At 37.8% G+C, this 17,468-nt stretch overlaps 1 protein-coding gene across 4 annotated transcripts in view; it reads right to left on the reverse strand.

Moving 5' to 3' along the window:
• Arhgef9 (Cdc42 guanine nucleotide exchange factor 9) overlaps positions 1–17,468 on the reverse strand; it is a 209,908-nt gene that overhangs the window by 40,785 nt on the left and 151,655 nt on the right. The window lies entirely within an intron of this gene.

The raw sequence follows: 17,468 nt of genomic DNA on the forward strand, positions 1-17,468 counted from the left end.
TGTATATATATATATATATATATATATATATATATATATATGGAAAGACAATAGAATTGAGAGGAGGGAGAGCATACTCAAATGATAAAATAAAAATGATGAAATATTAACAGGTGAATCTGGGTAAATGCTATATAAATATTTGTATTAATCATATTTTTAACTTTCCTGTTAATATAAAGGATTTCAAAGTAATTTTATTTAAATCTTAAAATTATTCTTACATATTTTTATCCTAATGCATAAGATCATAAAGCATGAACAAAACACAAGAGAAAAAATAGAAAATAAGAATGCATAGACATAAACATTAAGATGAGTTGTTACTGATAGACTTCAGAAAACAAGAAAGATAATGCCCAAAAAGAATAATACACCATAATTATGAAGAACTTATCCCATCTAATTCACTACATTAATTGATTAAAGGAGAAAAATCATATGATCACTTCAATAAACAAAACAAAAAGACTTAAAAAACACATTGATAATAAAATCTATGGCCAAACTAGGAATAGGGAAAAAAAAAACTACCCCAATGTAACAAAGGGCGTCCATGAAAATATAAAGCTAATTTCCTTCTGAATAGAGAAATACTGAGTGCTTGCTCATTAAATCAGGAAGAAGACAAAGATATATTTCTGCTGTCATCGCTTCTGGTTAACACTGTACTAAATGTCACAGCCAGTTAAATAAGAAAAGAAAACAGATCACATGTAGATTGAAAAGAATAAAATTGTCTTTATTCAGAGATGATATGATTATGTAGGTATAAATCATAAGAAATCTATAGAAATTAGTGAATTCAGTAATATGTCAGGATACAAGGTTAAAGTACAAAAGGCAGCATACAAAAGGCCACTGCGTTTCTATATAATACCAAATTATATGAAGTTGACATTTTAAAAAATACTATTTATAATAGTATCCAAAGCATTAAATAATTAGAAATCTGTTTTGGGGTAGAAGACATCAACAAGATAGCATAGTAAGAGATGCCATCCTCTCTTTTGCTCACAAAAAGCAAAAATCTGACAGTTAACCATGAACGAAAATAACCTCGAAGTATTTAGGAGTTCACCTGAGACCCATAACAATATAATGGAAGAAAAAAACCTGAGAACCAATAAAAAGGATAAGAAAAAGAGTTTCCTGCATCATCTATTCTGGCAGGTTTTCCAGCATGAAGGAACTCCCTTGTTCACCATTCACCTTGTGCGGAAAAGAACAGGGCAAACAACCAGTAATATTAGGGAATAAAGAAGAGGGATAGGCTCTTTTTCGGTCACTTTCTCAACGCTAGGACACAATATCCCAAAACCCACAATTTAAAGAAGGAGAGGTCTGTTTTGGTTCATGTTCTTTAGAGGTTTCAGTTAATGGGTGGTATGCTCAAACTCAGAAAATGGTAAGACAGAAAGGACTGCTGAAGAGGAAAGATAGGAAGCAGAGAAAGAAAGGAAGAGCCGAGAAAGGAGATATACCCTTCCAGGGTATATCTCTAGTTAATCAGCTTCTTCCAACCAGACCACACCTAACAAGTCAGCTATGTCTTTTCTATGATTAAATCACCTTCCAAAAGCCTTGTCTGTAAATACATGAGGCCTTTGGGAAGACATTCTCAATCTAAGCCATAACAGGCAAGACAGTGAGAGTAACCATGTCTCACCATGACCTACTTATCGTAAGAATCCAACACATGTATCTGCTGAGATGGGCGCTGAGTATCACTCACAGCTTTTACCAGAAAGAACTCAGTGTTCAAGATCACAGATTACAGTGGCTTGTTCTTCAGGGAATCCCAGTAACTTTGATGTCTCCCCGAAGCCTCATGCAGTCATAAGTGGCTTTTTAAGGGGTGGCTGAATCTAGAGTTTGTGATGCTGGGATTGAGGGAATGTGATTACTAAACCAGGACACTGACTGGTTTGACATTACCCTAATCCCAGTGGTCTGGACAACATAAAAGGCACAGAAAGACACTCTTAAGGTTCCCTTACTGCTTTTGCTATCTTCTGGCCACCATTAACTGTTTCTCCGCTTCAAGGCCTAGCTGTCATGCTACTCTGCCTTGGAGCCAGCCAATTATAGACTGAAGCCTCTACAAATGGTGAGCTAAATAAACATTCCCTTTTTATCTTTGTGTGTTGGGTATGTTGTCTCAGCAATGAGAAAAGTAACACACCTCTTGTAGAACAGTGGCAGACTAATCACTAGACTAGTCCCACTGTGCTCTCTTGCAGCCTGACAAAACTGACAGTGCCTGGTAGTAAGGCAGGGGCAAAAAAAAACTCTAGCTAAGTCATACCCCCAGGAGCACAGCTGAAACCTCGCAGAACTTTTCCTGTAGGGAGAATAAGAATCAGTTTCAGTGGTGTGTCTCGATCACCTGCTCCTGACAGGTAAGAAGTCATTTGTGAGAAACCAGCTCAAACCAGTTGGCATATCAAACCAGACACAACCACAGAGAACTAGAGCTGAGCTCCCTGCAAGTGCTGCAAGCCAAGGTCTCTCCATTTGTGAACTAAGAGGTAGGAGCATACTAATGAAATTCTTACTGAAGTACAAATAACATTAAGAGGTTCTTTCCCTTAATTGTTTTCTCGTTTTTATCTGCCATTGCCTTTTGAAAGAGCTGTTGGGAAGGGGTGTTTGTGTGCTAGTAAGAGTATAGGAATCTGAATTAATGCTCTTACCAAGTTACATTAGCTATTAGATTTAGTCATAAACTGGTTTCAACCTTCCTATGTCTTCTACCATATTTCATTTAAACTCCCTCCTCAACTTCACTTTTCACATCTTTACCCTCTCAAATTCCTCCTCCCTCTCCCCTTCTTTGGTGTTACACAAATACTATCAACACACACACACACACACACACACACACACACACACACACACGAGTTTTTGTTTTTGTTTTTAGACAGAAGTCTCACTATGTAGCTCAGGCTGGCCCTGAAATTACTATGTAGTCTAGGCTGGCCTTGAACTAAGGGTGATCCTCCTTCCTCAACCTGCTGAATGCTAGGACAACAGGCATGTGCCACCATGCTCAGCTAACAATACATTTTTATTCTGTCTTTTCTTTCTTTCATTGGCATTGCTTTTAGTAAGTGCTAGGGGCTTGGCAGTATGCTAGTAACAGTGCAGGACTAAAAATTAATGCTTGGGTCTCTATATGTAAATCTATAATCACATTAGGTTCTCCCACACCAAGGAGTGTTTCACACTGTTAGCTAAAAATAGACTTTTGGTTTGGTCATAAATCAGATACAATATTTTTATGCCCTACATCATGCTCCACTTATTCCTTCCCCCACTCCTCTACTTACTTTGCCTCTCACACCCGCTCAAATTCCCCGACTCCTTCCTGCTTTTATATAACAGAAGTAGTATCAGTACAGTTTTTGTTTTTAATTTGGCTTTTCTTTCTTTCTCTCAGAATATTTATGTGTGATGTGCACATATGTGAAATGGTGTATAAGAATTAATTATTGCTATAGTTTATACAGTATCTTTCATAGAAATATCAAATCAACCCTCGCCAAAACTTATGTATGTAGATTCAAACACAAACTTTCTACTAACATATTAAATGGTTTCTATCAGTTAAACCTTCATACAACTTCCCACAAATTTTCCTGCTCATCCAAATAACTTCTCAAACATCCTCTTCCCTTCCCTCCATTCCAGATATAAAAATAACATCCCAAAGTCTTGTCACATTTTTTCATTTCCTTTTGTCTTTTTCATTCCTTCTTTCTGAACTACTTTCTGACTTATTCCATCACCTGTTGTAATTGACATCAGTACTATTTCATTGTCTCCCTAGGTTAGAGAAAACAAGTATTAAATACTTAAGACAAGTTTTAAATTATATGTTGATATATGGTTGGTTTTGTATACAAAATGTAACTGCTATTTGTTCTATACTTGCAAATAGTCACCAGAATTAGAGGACTTCCAGGAAGATGGGGGAGTGGTGAGCAGCACAGAGAGAGGGTCAGTGCCCAGGCACAGCAATAAAGCAATGTGAGAAAGAAAAGAAGCAGGAAAGTGGGTCCCTGGGACCCAGAAAAGATCTGAAGTGAGAATTAAAGCCCATAGGAGAGTGAAGAGAGAGTCCCTAACAAAGGAGGTAACAGGCAGCACCTCCTACCTAAGCCAGGACTCACTTTGGGGGAGGGGTAACTCGAACCTTAGACAAACTGTGACTACTGGTGACCAGAGAGACCTCCATGGTGAAACATGCCAGTGGAGAGTGCTAGACATAGCGTACTGCAGTGGTTGATGAGGTATTGGAGTTTGGATGACCCCCAGGTGAGGGGCCAACTGAGCTCAGAACTCAGAACAGCAGTGGGCTGGCTCTATCTAGTGGCTTGTTCAAACAAGCAAGAGATCAGAGAGATCAATTTGAGCCAGCAGGGTGGGGGTTTGGCAGGAGACTCTACAGGTCCAGTTCCAGACTCACAATCAAAAACTAGCCTGAACTTCAGTAGAACTAAAAGTGCAGGCTTGCTGGGATTATCCACTACCCCTCAATAAAGCTATGGCTGGTTTGTTGAGATTAATCAATTCGGATCTAGAGGTTGCCCACACTGTCTACCAGTCACAGCAGAGACACACCTTGAAGTGGACTTTTTATTTTCATTTCTCTTTTATTGTTTTTGTTTTGTTGTTGCTTTCTTAATTGTCCTTATTTTATAGGAATGTGAACATGGTTTCTAGTTTTTCTTGTTGCTTTGTTCTGCTTTAGTTTTTATTTCTTTCTTTCCTGTTTTCTTCATCAGTTTCCCAAAGTTTGAATGTTCTTCCTTTGTTCTCTAGCCTTGCTTCTAATCTTTTCCTCTTCTTGTATTTCTTTATTTTCCTCCCTAACACTACTTAAATTTTCTCCTGGAATGGTAAATTCATTATATGGAGGGTTTATTTACTGCAAACATTTTTCTAGTTTGTTTTAGAATTTGTTAGAGCCACAAATCTAGTTCATTCAGGTAAAGGTGGCAAATCAATAGTTGCCACAGTTTTTCATATTCTAAGCTGTGTTTCATGCTATTGTTGTTGCTGACTGTATTAATTTAGCCAAGGTGACATAATTTTTTAAATCACTTGTTCTTCCTTTTATACCAAGACTGAGATTACCTAAGGCCATAAAAGATACTATAGGCCAGTACCAAATAACTAGGGGCTAGGCCAAGTAGGTTGGTACTTCTCATGCCCAAAAAGCTGAAGAGATAGGATCTTGGCAACAGACTCAAAACTCAAAACCAGCTATACCTGGAAGACACCTCTGAGAAGTAGCCATTTCCTAAGGGTTCTAAATATTAGCAATGAAGATATTCACCATAAGCAATCTGTAAGCATCATCCCAGGACTTAAACCAAAAGCAAACAAACAACAAAATAGAAATGAGAATACACTTATGATGCAAACCCAGACTTCCATTTCACCAAAGTAAACCCAGGGGACAATAAAGTGGAAAAATGTGAAAGCCCTGAAATGGTAATAATGAAAGTAACAAAGTAGATGAAAGAAGTTCAAGAAAAAAATCAAATCAGAAATGATTTCTGAGATAACTACAGAGATGTGACCAAACTGAAAGACACAATTAGTAACTCTAGAGCAGATACAGATAAAAAATAAGAGTAGCTTAGAAAATGATGGAAACCATGAATGCCTAGCATAGGAAAAACAGGTAAACAATAACTGGAAAACAACATGACAAGGATAAGTCAATGCATATCAGTTATAGCCATCAGTGTTAATGTTCTCAATTCACCAATGAAAAGAAACCGACTCGCAGAATGGATCAAGCAAGATCCAGCAATATGCTGCATATAAGAAAAACATTTAAGCTGGGCGTGGTGGCTCATGCCTGTAATCCCAGCACTGGGGAGCCTGAGGCAGGAGGATTGCTCTAAATTCGAGATCAGCCTGGGCTCACAGTGAGTTCCAGGTCAGTCTCAATTACATAGTGAGACCCTGTTTCAAAAAACAAAACAAAACAAACAAAAAACACATTTAATTTAAAAAATGCATATACTGAAACTCAAATGATAAAAAACAATACTCCAGGTAACAGGAACCTGGCAAAAAGCAGGAGTAGCTATTCTATTTGCACACATGTGGACTTCAAGCCTAGACTAATGAAGAGAGACTACAAAGGTCATCACATCCTTGGAAAACTTTAAGAGATGACAATGAAAAAGATATATGCACCAAATACTAGTGCACCAAACTATATGAAACAAATATTAATGGATATGAAAAGTCAAATAAGCACAAATACAATTGTAGTGAGGGACCTTGATACCCCACTGTCACAAATACATCAACTAAACAAAATTCAACAATGAAATATTAGAACTAAACCAAACCTTTCAACAAATGGACTTAGTAGATGTCAATAGAGTGTTCCACACCACAGTATCAGAATACACATTCTCCTCAGCTGCACATAGGACATTCTTCAAAGTAGACCACATGCTAGCTCATAGAACATGCTTAAGTAAATGCAAAGGAATTAAAATTATCCTATGCATATTATCAGACAGTAGTGCAGTAAAATTGGAGATAAATAGTAAAACAAACCACAAGAACTTCATAAGCAAATGGAAACTAAATAACACCCTCCTGAACAAATAATGGGCCACAGAAAAAAATGAAAGAAAAATTAGACAGTTTCCACAATTTAATGACAGTTCCAATGCAACTTACTAAGATTTATGGGACAAATGAAAGAGGGCCTACAAGGAAAATTTATAGCAGTGAATTATGATATTAGAAAAAGAGAGCAAGCTCAAATAAACAACCTAATGTTGAACCTTAAGCTTGTAGAAAAAGAAGAGAAAGTCAAACCCAGAGCTCACACAATGGAGGAAGTTATAATATCAGAGCAAAAATTAATGAACTGGAGAATAAATAAATGATACAAATAATGAATCAGGTTTTTTTGATTGATTAAATAAAATTGACAAAGTGTTAGCCAACCTTATAAAAAGATCAAATGTCGCTGGGCATGGTGGCAAATGCCTATAATCCCAGCACTCAGGAGGCTGAGGCAGGAGGATTGCTGTGAGTTTGAGACCAGCCTGGGATACACAGTGAGTTCCAGGTCAGTCTCAACTGCATAGTGAGACCCTGTCTCGAAAGACCAAAAAAAAAATTTCAAATATCCAATCAATGAAATTAGAAATGAAAGGGGTGAAATCAATAGATTCTCCAAAAATGCAGAGGATCATCAATATGTATGTTGAGAACCTGTATACTAGTAAGATGGAAAAATAAGAAAAAATGATTCCTAGATACACATGAAATACCAAAGCTGAATCAAGAAGACATAACATTCTAAATAATTCAATATCAGTTAACAAAATTGAAAATATAATTTAAAAGTTACCAACAAAGAAAAGCCCTGTCCATGATGGATCCACTGTTGAATTCTATAAGAAATTTAGAGAAGACACAATGCTACTAGTTCTGAGACTTTCATGAAGTTGAAAAGAAAGCAGTACTCCCCTGAAATTTCTGAAAGCAAACATTACCTTGATTCCAAAACCAGAGAAGGATGCAATTAAAAAGATAACTACAGGCCTATCTCCCTAATAAGAAGATACAAACATATCCCCAGTGAGATACTAGCAAAAATAATTCAGCAGATCAAGAAGATTATACACCTGACCCAGTGGGAGTCATCCGAAATGGAAACTAGCACAAAGAGTCAACACCTGGGTTCTCATCTTTTTAAAGAGCTTCTGCACTGCAAGAGAAATCACCAACAGAGCCGAGACAAGCTCCAATGTGGGAAAAAAATCTTCACCAGGTGTTCCATATACAAAGGTCTACTATCAAGAATATATAAAGAACAGAAAAAAATCAGACCCCCAAAATTTAAAAACCCAATTCAAAAATAGGCATCTTAAATGATCAGACATTTCTCTAAGCAATAAAAACATATGAAAAAATGTTCAACATCACTGTTCATTTGAGGGATGCAGATGAAAACAATACTGAGATTTCACCTCACCCCAGAAACAATGGCTGCTATAAAGAAATCAACCAATAAAAAATGCTGGCAGGGTTATGGAGAGAAAGGAACACTTCTCCATTGTTGATGGGAGTGCAGACTGGTGCAACCAGTCTGTGGAAATCAAAATTGGAGATACCTCAAAGGGCTGGGATTAGAAGTCCCAATTGACCCAGCTATTCCAATGCTGGGTACCTTTCCAAAAGAATTAAAAGAATCATACCACAGTGATATATGCTCACCCATGTTTATAGCAACAGTTTGTAATTGCTAAAGCTTGGAAACAGCCCAACTAGAGACTGGATAAAGTAGAGTACTACTGACCCATAAAGAATGAGAAACTAGAGACATTTATAGCTAAGTGGACACACATTGAGGCCATACTCTTAAGTAAAATTAATAAGACACACATGTGTAAATACCAAACAGTTTCTCTGGTATGAAAACCTAAATGCGTAAACAACAATCAAAATGTTTAATTGATATTGTATAATAGGAAGAAAAAGTCTAAAAGTAGGGGAAGTGGGAGGGGTAGGGGAAAGATAAGAAAATAAAAGAAAAAAATATGAGAAAAGGAAAAACATGGAAAAATATCTTTGTAAATAGGTAAGGGTGGAGGGGATAAAGGGAGCACTGGGGAATGGGGAAAAATAAGAAACTAGTTATGTCATGTAAAGGTGCAAGATCCCAATGGTGAAATGTAACTGTATTGTATAACTAAAATGTACCAATAAATTTAAAAAAAGAAAAAGATTCAGGGATGGTTCAACATATGCAAATCCATAAATGAAATACTCTATATTAAGAGAGCCAATGACAAAAAAAAGATCATCTCAATGAAAATATAAAAAGCATTTAAGCCCAACACTCATTTATGATAAAAACCCTGCAGAAAATTGGAAGGGATGGTCTTTATCTCAACCTGGTAAAAGGCATCAATGAAAAACCAATAACCAACATCATACTAAATGGGCAAAAACTGAAAGCTTTCACTCTAAAATCAGGAACAAGACAAGGATGTCCACTTTGTAAATGAGTGTGGCAGTTCAACAATAAACTGAAACTAAAGGTTTCATTTGACCCAGCTATTCCCCTTCTAGGAATCTTCCTAGAAAATTTGAAAGCATCATATCCTAGGGACACATATACACCCTAGTTTATGGCAGAACAGTTTGTAATAGCTAATTCTTGGAAAAAGTCCAAATGCCCATCAACCTATGAATGGACAAAGTTGTGCTTTTTTTTTAATACAACAGAGTATTCAGCCATAAAGATACACTCGAGACATTTATAGTTAAATGGATGTACCTTAAGACTATACTTTTTTTTAAGACTAGGAAAAATTTATTGGGAGAAAGATAGCTTCTAAGAAAGACAGAAGGGGGACTGCAAAGTGGGTTGCCTGCCCACCCCACTTCTCAAAGATATTTTATACAGTCAAGCCATGTTGTGAGGCAGGTGAAAAGTGGGACAAAACTATTAAGACCCAATGGAAAATTACAAGGTAGGCATGAGGTGGGGCAAAACCATGACCAGCCAATACGATTACAAGCACAGTCACCCAGGTAATACAGATTAAGTGGGGGAAGCAAGTCACATAGCAAGCATAGAAGGATTTTCAGTAAGGGTGGGGGCCAGGGATGTTTCCTGGAAAGGGTGGGTTAAGAACTTGGCCTCCCACCAGGTGTTTGAAACTTATTTAGAATATCAATCACTGCTATTTATCTCCAGGGGAAGCACAAGGGTATAATAGTTTCTCTCCTTTTACAATTCTGGCCTTCAGTAAATGGGTCTTGATTGTCCTCCATGTTGGCTCCTTGCTGTGTTGGCTCATTGAGGGCTAGCTCCTTGAGGCTGTCTACTTGAGAGCAGCCTTGTCTAATTACCTACAAGGTATGATAGGTTCCAGGCCTTATCATCTTGGTAGTTTCACAGCTTGTATGTCTGGAGGAGACAAACCAAAGAAACAGTTAAGAATGCATGGGCCAAATGATAAGATCAGCAGGATTGCTATGAATATAGCCCACAAAGACGATAAGGAGCAGGTCCAGGGGACTTCAGAATTCAACATAGAAGTCATATTTTATAGTTTAGCAGTTATGAGCTGTTTACAAGGTTGATCTGGTGGATCGCAATAAAAGAAGTCTAGCAAATTTGTCTTCCGTAGCATTTGAATGACTGATTGGAGTTTGGCTGCCTCTAGGCAAGAATAAACAAAACTTTTAAAAAATTAGAGTATGCATAATCTAAGCATGAGCACATTAAAATGAAAGGACAGGTTGGGGAGAAAGTCACACTTAGAAATTGAAATAGTGATTGAACCTGCTGGTCTTAGATTTTTTTTTTCTCTCATTGAGTTTATTGGTACTTTTTAAGTATACAGTACAGTTACATTTATCATTGTGATCTTATACCTTTACATGACAGATCTTGGTTCTCATTTTTCCCCAAACCCCTGCCCTCCCTTCATTGATAGAGGTTATCTATAAGTCTCATACTTTGTCATAAGTCTCTTTAGTTTTAGCTGTAAGAGACAATTTAGAAAAAAAAAATTTTTTTGGTACTAGGGATCAAACTTGGGTCCTTGTGCTTGCAAGGCAGGTGGCAGTACCACTGAGCTAAATCCCCGACCCAAGAGACAATTTGATGAATAAATTTTGCTAAGAAATATAAAACACTAGCTGAACTCTTATAGATTTTACCATAGTTTTTTCCTAATGATCCATAAGCATGGTCAGGACTGGTAGAGCTGGAAACTGCCAGAAGGAGTCAGTGGCAGGAGCCCCTTTTTATATTAAGACTATACTCTTAAGTGAAATAAATCTGACACACATGCATAAATATCACATTGTTTATCTGGTATTAGAAACAAAGTATAAATGAGTTCTAAAATGTACATTTTGAAATAGAAACAAAATGTTCAAATGGGAAGGGGAATTAGGGAGGGAGACAGGGGAAAGGAAGGGAAAGAAAAAAAATGAGAAAAAGTGGGCAAAAATGGAAATGAAGTGTTTGTAAATAAGAAGGGAGGGCAGGGACAAGGGGAAAAAATGAGAACCAAGACTCGTCATGTAGAGATACAAGATCCCAACAATGAATGTAACTGTACTGTATCCCTAAAATATACCAATAAACTCAAAGCTGAAAAAAAAAGAAGGGAAGGAAGAGTTGATGGGAAGGAAGAGAAATGGAAAAAAAAGAAGAACCAAGATATATTATGTACAGGTACAAAGTCCCTGTGATGACTGTGATCATTATGCATACCTAAAATGTACCAATAAACTTAATTAATTTAAAAAAGAAAATAATTGATCCTAATAAATGGAGTAGAGTGACTTTGTGCATGAATATCAAAATATAACCAAAGTGAAGTTCAAATCACAAGGAAACATACCCTAAAAGGATCTCCATAGAAGCAAGAGAATTTTCCACCATAACTGATCTTCATCTTTCAACATAGTCTTAATTTACTGTTGTTGCTAACACAAAATAACAGAAACCCAAAGTTAAAGGGAGAAAGTTTTATTTAGCTCACAGTTTGTAGAGGCTTCAGTCCATAATTGGCTGGCTCCAAGGCAGAATAGCATGACAGCTAGGCCTTGCAGAGGAGAAAGGTCATGTTGGCCATAGGTAGCAAAAGCAACAAAGGAAACTTAATGGTGTCTTTCTGTCCCTTTCATCTTATCCAGACCACTGGGATTAGGATGATGCCAAAACAATCAGTGGACTGCTTTAGTAATCACATTCCCTCAATCCCAGCATCAGAAACTCTAGATTCAGCCATCCCTGAAAAAGCCACCTATGACTCTATGAGGGTTTTGGGGGACATCTAGACCCAAACACTAAAATTTCACCACTGGCCTTCCAAAAACTCATGTAGATTCTTTCATGTACATTTAGTCCATCTTCATGAGTTGTCAAAGTCTTAACAGTTTCAATATGGCTGAAAAGTCCAAGTCCAAAGTCTCCTCTGAGATTGAAGGCAAATTCTTAGCTGTAAACCCTTGTATAAATGAAAAGAAAGTTAATAACTTCCAACATTCAACAGAAGAAGGTAGACATGTCCATTTCAAAGGTAACAAAAAGGGAGACAGCAAAAAATGGGAACAAAGAAAGACTAAAATTCAGCAGGACAAATATTAAATCCCACAGTTCCACTTCCAGAATCTGAAGCAATCTGTGGCAAGTTGTGAACTCCAAAGGGCTTGGGTGGCTTGGCCCCTAAAGCACTTCTGATGGTTGTAGCTCCCATGGCTTCTCTTTGCACTGGCTCTGCTCCTTCCTTGTATTTTTCCACAGATGATCCACATTTCTGGCTTCTACAAACTTCTGGTCTCTCCACAGCACCTTCAACTTTACACTCATAGCTTCGTACACAGCCCTCCCAGGGGCACACTGACTGGCCTCCCAGGCCTTTTGAAATCTGGGTGGAACCCTTCCTGACCCCACATCTCTTGCATTCTGCATGAATTTAAAACCAGCACCACATGGATGATGCCAAGGTGTGCTGCCAGCTAGAGCAGCAGCCAGGCTTCCTTCTCTCCTGGTTGTAAGGGTCCAGTGCCTATGAACCAAATCCTGAGCAACAACTTCCCTAGGCCACTGCCATTCTGGAACATCATTCTCTGGTGCTCTCTTCTCAAAGAAGAGTCTTTCACTTTCGCAATTCTGAGGCTGAAAAGGATGAAGTCAGTCTGGTTCTTGTGATGCTCTCAGGCGATCTTTCCCATTCACCTGCTCCTTTTCAACAATCACGATGTCCTCTGCTCTATTTTTGCAGGCCACAACTTTATTAAAGCTTCTTTTCTGGCCAAATCAAAGCATTTTAAATCATTTTGCTGGACTCTTTGCTCTTGATTCTCAACATAAATCTGACTAAAAGCCCCCAATAATAGCCACACCAATGCTTCAACATTACACTGCCTTGAAATTCCTTCACCCAGATTAATTAATCCACCATCCTTTATCTCCATCTCAGGCAAAGTATCTGAACCCAAGCAAAATTCAGACAAACTTTCTTCCAAGGTATAATACACATCATCTGGAGTCTAACAGCCACCTGTCTGTCCCAGCAGAAATCTCTTAAGCTTGGATTTTAACAGTTTTCTGGTCTTCTGTGTTCTGACCAGAATCTTCCATACAGTACAGCCTAAGGCATTTCAGCTCTACATTTTCAGCCAGCATCTCCAAACCTTTCATAATTGTTCCTCTTCCCACAAGCAAGTTCCAAAGTCCCTTGAGCCACATGACCAGATAATGTAACAGCAACAAACCTACTTCTCTAGTATTAAATTCTGTGTTACTTTTCTTACTGCTGAGACAAAATGGTCAACACCCAAAGTTAGAGGAAGGTTTAATTAGGTCAGTTTGTAGAGGTGTCAGTCCATAATTGGCTGGCTCCAAGGCAGAGTGGCATATGGCAGAGGGGGATCACAGAGGAGAAACATTTCATGGTGGGAAGAAGATAGCAAAAGAAATAAGGGAACATTAAGAGTATCTTTCTGCCCCATTTATCTTATCTAGACCACTAGGATTGGGGCTATGCCAAACCAATCAGTGCTCTGGTTTAGTAATTACATGTCCTTAATCCCAGCATCTCACCCTCCAGATTTACCATCCCTGAAAATGCCACCTATGACTGAATGAGGCTTTGCAGGGACATCTAGACCCAAAACACAGGAAACACAAAAATACTAAAAATATGAAAAAACAGAGAATAAGTTGCCACAAAAAAATTCATATCTCCCGAAAAGCTGATCTTAGGCAAATTCAGACAAAGTACTTAGTAAATAAATGGTTAAAATATATGAAGAGTTCAAAGAAGAAACAAGGAAATGCACAAGAAATTCAATTTGAACTTAAACAGGATTTAAATAAGCAGATAGAGAATGCAATAAAATGTTTATAAGCTTTAAAAAACAAATAGATGACTGAATCAAGACTTCAGTATACACTTGAACAATTTAGTAAACAAAGAGGTTATGAAAAAATGAAGTGAGATACTGGTAATGAAAAACACATGTGAAGGACAGGGGAAATATTGCAGAGGGGTGACACTCTGCAACACAGCTTATCCAAATCAAAGCACCCCAAATCTGGAAATTTACAACTCAGAGAGCAAAATGAGTGAGTGAAGGGCACAAGAGACCATGAGGAAATGGACAGAGAAGAAGAAAATGTAATCTATTACTACAGAAGAAATTGCTCACTAATGCGATGCAGAAGGAGATCCCCAGGGGTGGGCAGTGAAAGCAATTTTGCTGTATGCTGCGAAAGAGAGGCTGGACTTAGATTGAAAGAATTTTATGTAATTCAGAGACAGCAGTGTGAACACAAGCAACTACTTCCTGAGTGATCCCTCCCAGTGTCAACAACTGGTAAGTGAGGGGGAACCATCCCCACACAGTCATACAGAGCAGAGGAGGCTGGGGTCACCATCTTGTTTCAAAGAGCTCAGGGCTTTGGCTCCAAATAGCTGAGAGCCACCTCACTATCTAATGCCCTGGAGGGGAAGAGGGAAGAGCTCCCTCCTACTAGCCTGCAGGCAGCTGGACAGCAGACTGAAAGTAATGCAGAAACTGGCACTATACAGAATACCACTAGCCACTAAGGATTTGAGGTGTCTTCCTGCTCTGTGGACAGGGGTGTGGGACAAGCAAGTGTTTTGGACAGCAACAGGAAGAGGACACTCCTTTTCCACCCTGGACAGGCAGCAGGCAAGCAACCTTAGCCAGCTGGGACAAGGAAGTCCCCCACTCCCCCACACCACCGTGAACTGGTCAGTAGAGTGGAACTGAAGAAGCAGCACTGTCTCAGAGGGACAGAGTGCACCAACCTGGAAGTTGCCTGGGGCTGGCTCCACTGGAGAGTGCCTAAACAGCTAAGAGAATGACATGGAAACAGCTTCAGTGGGGAAATCTGTGGAATTTTATTATTTTCCTTTTTCTTTGACTACTGGATTTTCTTTCCCTTATCTGTCTGTTTTTGTTGTTGTTGGTGGTGATGGTTTTTGTTGTTGTTTTGTTTTTGGTTTTCTGGTTTGATTGGTGTGTGTGTGTGTGTGTGTGTGTGTGTGTGTGTGTGTAGGTAGTTGTTTAAATTTTTTACCTTAATCTTTGTTCTGTTCTATTCATCTCTTTCCCCAACTATCTCTCTTGATTCTGATATTTTCATGTGAGTGAACAGTGTCTCCCGTCTCTCTGGTTCTCCTCAATATTCTTTTGCTTTCTCATTCATATTTTTTCTCCCACCCCATTCTCCAGTCTCCCAAAGCCTAGGTGTTCATCCTGTGCCCTCCAGCCTTGCTGCTATTATATCTCTTTTCATTTATCTCTCTATATTGTCTCCTATCACTCTTAAAAATCCCCTGTACAGGGTATAACTACTCTACTAAGGGGAAAATCATGCATATAAGTACATGGTTTATGTTGGATTTTGTTATAAAAAGGTAGAGATTGCTTGTATAGATAAAGGTAACAGCTAACAAATAGTACAGTTTGTCACTTGCTAGCCTATGCTGGATGTTATTCTAAACTTGAAGTTAGCCAAAAGGCCGAGAAGTAATAGGTGGATGTTATTCTTAATGCTAAGCATATTACTTTAGCCAATATGTCATACCTGTTGTAACCAGTAGTTCTCCTTTATATGACAATATTGTGATTGTTTGGGGTCACAACCATAGAAAGGGCTCAGTACCAAAGCACTGGGTGCTGAGCTAAATTGATAGCAACCTCACACCCTTAACAAAGGGAGAATTTTGGGATAGACAAGTACAAAGAAGCACCTATACCAAGAAATTATCTCTCAGTAATAGACATTTCCTACAGAAACCTTGATATAAGTGATAAAGCTATATACCATAAAAAACCTACAAGTGACAACTCAGAAAGAAAAATAAAACCAAAAAGTAAAAAATGACAAGATGCAGAAGCAAAATGCAACCCAACAGCAAGCCCACAAAGGATAAGTTCAGGGGAAAATAAGATAGAGGAAAACAAAATCCACTCACTGGATCTTTCTGAATTGATAACTGCAGAGATGAAAAAAGAAATAGATGAGGCTATAGAGAAAATAATCTTCAAGGTAAAAAAACAAATGGCAATTAAAATGAAGGACATGCTCAACGAAGCTAGAGTAGACACAGAGAGAAAATAGAAGAGTTTAAGAAAATGATGAAAACCATGAATGCCCAACTTAGAAAAGAAATGGAATCCATGAAATAGATTCAAACATATATCCAGGAGATTAAAAATTCCATAAGGTATTTATAATCATTTGAACCTAAATGAGGATAGAATTTCAAGTCTAGAAGACAGGACTGTGGTTAACAACAAAGAAAAGAAAGATTTCTTAAAAATAGCATGAGATCATGAAAAAACAATCCAACAATTGCAAGATTATGCAAAGAGAAATAATATATAATTGATTGGAGTCAATGAGAATGCTGGAGGTTGCACAAATGCTGTCCCAAGAAATAGTGGCAGAAAACTTCCCAAATGTGAAAAAAGAACTAGACATACAAATAAATGAGGCACATAGAGCTCCAAATAGCCATGATCAAAATAAATTCATACCAAGGCACATAATAATAAAGATTGCAGAAATTCAGCATAAAAACAGAATATTAAGTACTGTTAGAGAAAATAAACAGATCACATAATAAAGAAAAGCCCATCAAAATCACAGCAGACTTCTTAACACAAATCATTAAGGCAAAAAGAGCCTGGAGTGAAGTATTTCCAGCCCTGAAAGAAAATAGACTCGAACCAAGAAACTATGTTTTAAAATGAACAGAGAGTTAAAATACTTCCATGACAAAGAACAACTGAAGAAATTTACAACCAACAAACCAGCTCTACAAAGTATTCTGAGGGCATTTTAGAAAGAGATAATGAAAATCACAATTCCAAAAGCACCAATAGAAGTAAATCACCAGGCGCTGCCAGTTATTGAAGAGAAAAGACAGGAAAACAATATGACAAGGATAATCCAAAACATATCAGCTATAACCATTAATGTAAAATGGTCTCAATTCAACAATCAAAAGAAAAAGACTGGCAGAACAGGTCAGAGATTTAGCTCAGTGGCACCACACCTGTCTCAAAAGCACAAGGTACTGAGTTCAATCCCCAGTCCCAGAAACAAAACAAAACACAAAAAAGAGACTGGCAGAATGGATGAGGAAAGAAGACACTACATTGTGCTGTATACAAGAAACACTCTTAATTCAAAAGGACATTTATAGACTAAAAGTCAAAGGATGGAAAACAATGTTCCATGTGTCAAAAATCCAGAAAAAAGTAGGGGTAGCTATACGACATGAACCCAGACAAAAGTAGGGGTAGCTATTCTATTTGCAGACAATGTGAACTTCAAGCCAAGACTGGTCAAAAGAGACAAAGAAGGAAGAAGGTCACCACATATTTATTAAAGTTACTTCAGA

The sequence above is a fragment of the Fukomys damarensis genome, unplaced genomic scaffold, assembly GCF_012274545.1.
Source record: "Fukomys damarensis isolate Sample0158 unplaced genomic scaffold, DMR_v1.0_HiC HiC_scaffold_39, whole genome shotgun sequence".
Classification (NCBI taxonomy): Eukaryota; Metazoa; Chordata; class Mammalia; order Rodentia; family Bathyergidae; genus Fukomys; species Fukomys damarensis.